The sequence below is a fragment of the Haplochromis burtoni genome, unplaced genomic scaffold (genome assembly GCF_018398535.1).
Source record: "Haplochromis burtoni strain Fernald_Lab_line unplaced genomic scaffold, NCSU_Asbu1 Contig_206, whole genome shotgun sequence".
In the NCBI taxonomy this organism is placed as follows: domain Eukaryota; kingdom Metazoa; phylum Chordata; class Actinopteri; order Cichliformes; family Cichlidae; genus Haplochromis; species Haplochromis burtoni.
In genome coordinates, this window is record NW_024582567.1 from 689,150 (window position 1) to 694,369 (window position 5,220).

Sequence of the window (5,220 nt, forward strand, 5' to 3'; positions counted from 1 at the left end):
AAAGAAAGTTAGCACATGGCAGTGTCAATCTCTTGCTTTTCTTCTGAGTAGTATTTTATTTAGTTGTAATTCAAACAATAATTTGCTTCTTGAAATTAAGTAATGAATTTCTTGTTTTACTTTATAAATCTCAGATCCTGCCTTTACCTGCTCCCTCCTATACTGATGTGGTGTATGTGGTATTGCTGAGCTTGTATGTGGTATGTGAACTGTTATACTTTTAAAAACAAAACTGTTTTATAAGTTAAGTTTTCTTTTGTGACCCATCCCATGCCCCTGTTATTTCTTCTCCACATCTGAACCATGGTAAAGGTTGCAGTTCAAGGGCCTGAGGCATGAAATTCTTTTCAGATCAGCTGTGATCAATATTTTTTGGAACTTGATAAATAACAATAAAAGCTGTAATGGCTCCATTAGCATTTTGTGTAAATGTTTGTGTTAAAATTATAGCTTTAATGAGGTCTTACTACATTAGTTTTAGTTTGTATATGTGTACATATAGTATGTATATTTACAGTACAGTATGTTGTGTTTGTTGACATATTTTCAGGTGGAAGCAGAATATGTGAGGATTACTACTGCTGCACATGTTCCAAGGCTTTTTACACAACTTGACCAATACACTGACCAGCTCATAAAAGTCTTCAAGAAAAAAGGAGGCGTTGCAGGGAAGAAAATTAGACAAACTTTGGCCCCAGCCACACAGGTGCGTTATTCTGTTGGTAGCAAAATATTATGGCTAATAAGATCATTTTCAAATTTAAACAGCTAGTGTATGGTAGCTGCACAGTGCACTTACATTTATATTAAGCAAGACAAAGTTTGGTACTCAAAACGTTGGAAAATTTAAATTACCTAAACATATGTAAAATCTGATCCCTTGATTTAGGTTAAACCAGAAGTGAATGTTTTTATGTTATGTTTTGAATGCAAAAAAGATGATGTATTAGTTTGTCTTTACCTCCATTATGGACATATATAATGTGGTGGAAACCCTGCCCAACAGGTTAACTATTCATGTCCATGTGATGATTAGTTGGTCTTGTGTACATGTCTATCTGTGCAGTGGATATGTCATTCATTTTGCGTATAATGTGAGTTTCTGTCATCCTAAAGTATATCTGTTTTCTCTTCCTGTATCTCTGCCACTCTCTACAGAAGGAAACTATTGAAAAGGGGAGGGAGTGTGTCCTCAGGGCACTACCTTTTTACCTGAATGAAGACCCAAGCATCCTCTTCAAAGAATAATTGGTTGGTAATTTTAGTTTAGTTTTTTATCTGTATTAAACCAAATTTTGAATAACTAATGTTGTTGCATGTTGTAATGTTGTTGTTGTTGTAATTTGCATGGAACCTGTTTAAATGTTTTGGGAAATCTTCTTGTATACCCAAACTATTTATATTTATCGTTGAATCTGTAGTCTGAAATAGTGGCGCACTGGGGTGCATGTTCCTAATATTGTGTTTACGTCATTAAAGGGTAGCTTTGGCCCCTATTCTTTCTTTTTTAAAACTGGATGCCATTTTTCTATGTTTTTGTGTCTAAGCTACAGCTGTTCAGAGGGAGCTGGAACAAATTACCCTTGCTATCTTTACCATCGAAAGAGCTGATGCCAGCACTCCTCCAGCCGATGTGGGTATAACCATCTAGTGTGTCCTGCATGACCTGGAAGACCTGGCCTCTGCATGTGCACTCTTAATGGGTGGGATATATGCACTGAATCTCAGTTAACCTCAAGACTGAAAGCTTTCTTTGAAGTACTTCAGAAGCTCTTCCTTCATCTGTATGTCAGCAGACTCTTGACCAAGGTACAGTTGCTCAAGAATACACTGAATGAATAAGCCAACCTTTAATTTGGATGATGAATGTTCTGTCAGATGGACAGAAGTTTTTCGGAGGCTGAATGGGAATAAAATGGTAATTTGTAAATGACAGATAACGGTAAAATTACATTTAAGAGAAATTTAGAACATTTTGAAAAGTTTGTAAACTACTACAATTTGAGAGATTTTACTGTTGTGGGGGGGCTAGTAAGAGACCATCAAAAGTATTGAGATTTAAAGGATTTAATTGAGAGATGATACTGCACCAGAAATGTTGAAGGCGTGGTGTGTATATTAGCGTTCAAGGCATATTGTTATGAGGTGGAAACTATGTTCATATTCAGTTTGTGTTACATTGTGTGCATTGTAAAGGTAATTGCAATACATACTAAAAATAAGGGTAAGTTAGGAGGTTGATCTGATATCCTCGTGTTGGTGTTGTTCCCAGATCATCATACTAAATGTTGTTCCAGGATCAACATTGCAAGTGACCAATCAGAATGTTGTGACGTCATACTTTTGCGACTTCGGGAAAAACCGGCGTAAAACAAAAAACTGTACTTAAGCTGCGTGAAACCGCCTCTGTCCGCCGATCAACGACCCTGAACCCTAACCGTAACCCTTTAATAAACAGTAAGCAGAATTGATATTGTCCTTGCAACATTGGAATTTCATAAATGCACGAATGGCTTGGCGCGCAAAAGAATAACGTCACAACAATGTGATTGGTCACTTGCAATGTTGAACCTGGAACAACATTTTCATGATGGTCTGGGAACAACACCAACACGAGGATATCAGATCATCCAAGTTGGGAATGCAGGATGAATGTATATTTTGTGGACTTTTAAAGACGAACAATTGTTTCCATGTTAAAATGTTTACATCTGAAGTTTTTTGCCCAAACACTGGTAAAATAAATGTTGACAGTGGCAAGTGTTAAATGGTTACTGCTGTGCTGTTGCAAAAAAACTGAACGCTGACAAGCTGTTTTATTGTTAGACCATAATGTTGGCATGTTTTGTTAAAGTTTTATTTGGGATGGTGATGTAATTTTCTTTGATTGCTAATATCGTTGTTGTTGTCGTTGTTGTTGTTGTTGACACTTCACTTTGCATTGTTAAAGGAAAGCACTTCATTGGCATTGTGTTACTGGACTGACCCTAAGCAATCATTGCAAATAGCAACTTTGCTATCCATTTTAGGCACTAAAAGAAAAAAACACTCACAGACCTTACTAGCATCACATGTGCATAACTCAAGTGTCATCTTATCAATGTGTTATGTGATCTTCAATGCGTTTTTTTTTCTCTTCTATTTCTGGTAGATACAGACATTTAATTTAAAGTCTTGATGTTGCATCTGTCTACATACTGTTAATTACTAACCCTAATGAGCTGTTGTGTTTTATTTTGGACTGGGTTTACACAAATGCTCACTGAATGTGTTGGCAATAAAAGAAATTTAAAAAATAAGTTGGATGTACTTAATTCATTTGTGTGGAACCTGTTGACAAAATAGATTTATGTAAAACTAATTAATAAAGCACAAGGTGGCTGAAAATATAATATTTGAATTAATCTAACTTAAATTTAACATTTTACTGCCACAAATAAGAAATGTGTTGAAGTAACTAATCTAAACTATCTAACCTGAAAATATATCATCTATGTTCATACAACATAACTTGATTTAGTTAGTCTTAAATATGTCTTGTTAATCTTAAGTAGTTTTTTTTAAATTAGATGAACTAAAGATTTTTGCTTTAAACTAACATAATTCAATTTCGTGGAACCTGTTGACAAAATAATTTTAATTAAAGTCAACGTTTCATTTTTTTGAGTGAGCGTGATTTGCAGCTAGTCTCAAAATTGCAAAAGCTTCTGAAGCGTGATCATCGAACAATCAAGCGTTTCATTCAAAATAGTCAACAGGGTCGCAAGAAGCGTGTGGAAAAACCAAGGCGCAAAATAACTGCCCATGAACTGAGAAAAGTCAAGCGTGCAGCTGCCAAGATGCCACTTGCCACCAGTTTGGCCATATTTCAGAGCTGCAACATCACTGGAGTGCCCAAAAGCACAAGGTGTGCAATACTCAGAGACATGGCCAAGGTAAGAAAGGCTGAAAGACGACCACCACTGAACAAGACACACAAGCTGAAACGTCAAGACTGGGCCAAGAAATATCTCAAGACTGGTTTTTCTAAGGTTTTATGGACTGATGAAATGAGAGTGAGTCTTGATGGGCCAGATGGATGGGCCCGTGGCTGGATTGGTAAAGGGCAGAGAGCTCCAGTCCGACTCAGACGCCAGCAAGGTGGAGGTGGAGTACTGGTTTGGGCTGGTATCATCAAAGATGAGCTTGTGGGGCCTTTTCGGGTTGAGGATGGAGTCAAGCTCAACTCCCAGTCCTACTGCCAGTTTCTGGAAGACACCTTCTTCAAGCAGTGGTACAGGAAGAAGTCTGCATCCTTCAAGAAAAACATGATTTTCATGCAGGACAATGCTCCATCACACGCGTCCAAGTACTCCACAGCGTGGCTGGCAAGAAAGGGTATAAAAGAAGAAAAACTAATGACATGGCCTCCTTGTTCACCTGATCTGAACCCCATTGAGAACCTGTGGTCCATCATCAAATGTGAGATTTACAAGGAGGGAAAACAGTACACCTCTCTGAACAGTGTCTGGGAGGCTGTGGTTGCTGCTGCACGCAATGTTGATGGTGAACAGATCAAAACACTGACAGAATCCATGGATGGCAGGCTTTTGAGTGTCCTTGCAAAGAAAGGTGGCTATATTGGTCGCTGATTTGTTTTTGTTTTGTTTTTGAATGTCAGAAATGTATATTTGTGAATGTGGAGATGTTATATTGGTTTCACTGGTAAAAATAAATAATTGAAATGGGTATATATTTGTTTTTTGTTAAGTTGCCTAATAATTATGCACAGTAATAGTCACCTGCACACACAGATATCCCCCTAAAATAGCTAAAACTAAAAACAAACTAAAAACTACTTCGGCTTTCGAGCCTATACAGCTTGGAGTAAGACAACATGCATGAAGAGGATGATGTGGACAAAATACTCATTTGCCTAATAATTCTGCACTCCCTGAATAAAAAACTTGACACATTTCACCTGACATTATTCATATATTTATTTATATTATTTATGGTTTTTGAATCGCTAAAATAAAGAAGCAATGTGTGAAAAATGAAGAATGACCTTATTGCTTCCATAGGACTTAGTACAGTGAGAAGGAACCAGATGTTGGTTGATAAATACAACAATGCACTTGATGAACGATCATCAGTAACTACCTCTATAAAAGCAGAAGTCTTGGCAGTTTGCTGTATTCAGGTGTGTTAATCCAATGCCAATGAGGAAAGATGTCAACA

General features: G+C 37.0%; 1 long non-coding RNA gene across 1 annotated transcript; it reads left to right on the forward strand.

Moving 5' to 3' along the window:
* The first annotated feature begins 8 nt into the window (after positions 1-8).
* On the forward strand, positions 9-2,105 carry LOC121815412. Its single transcript, XR_006055065.1, has 4 exons — positions 9-200; positions 551-706; positions 1,159-1,251; positions 1,548-2,105. It is a non-coding gene; the product is annotated as an uncharacterized LOC121815412 (long non-coding RNA).
* The last annotated feature ends 3,115 nt before the right edge of the window (positions 2,106-5,220 follow it).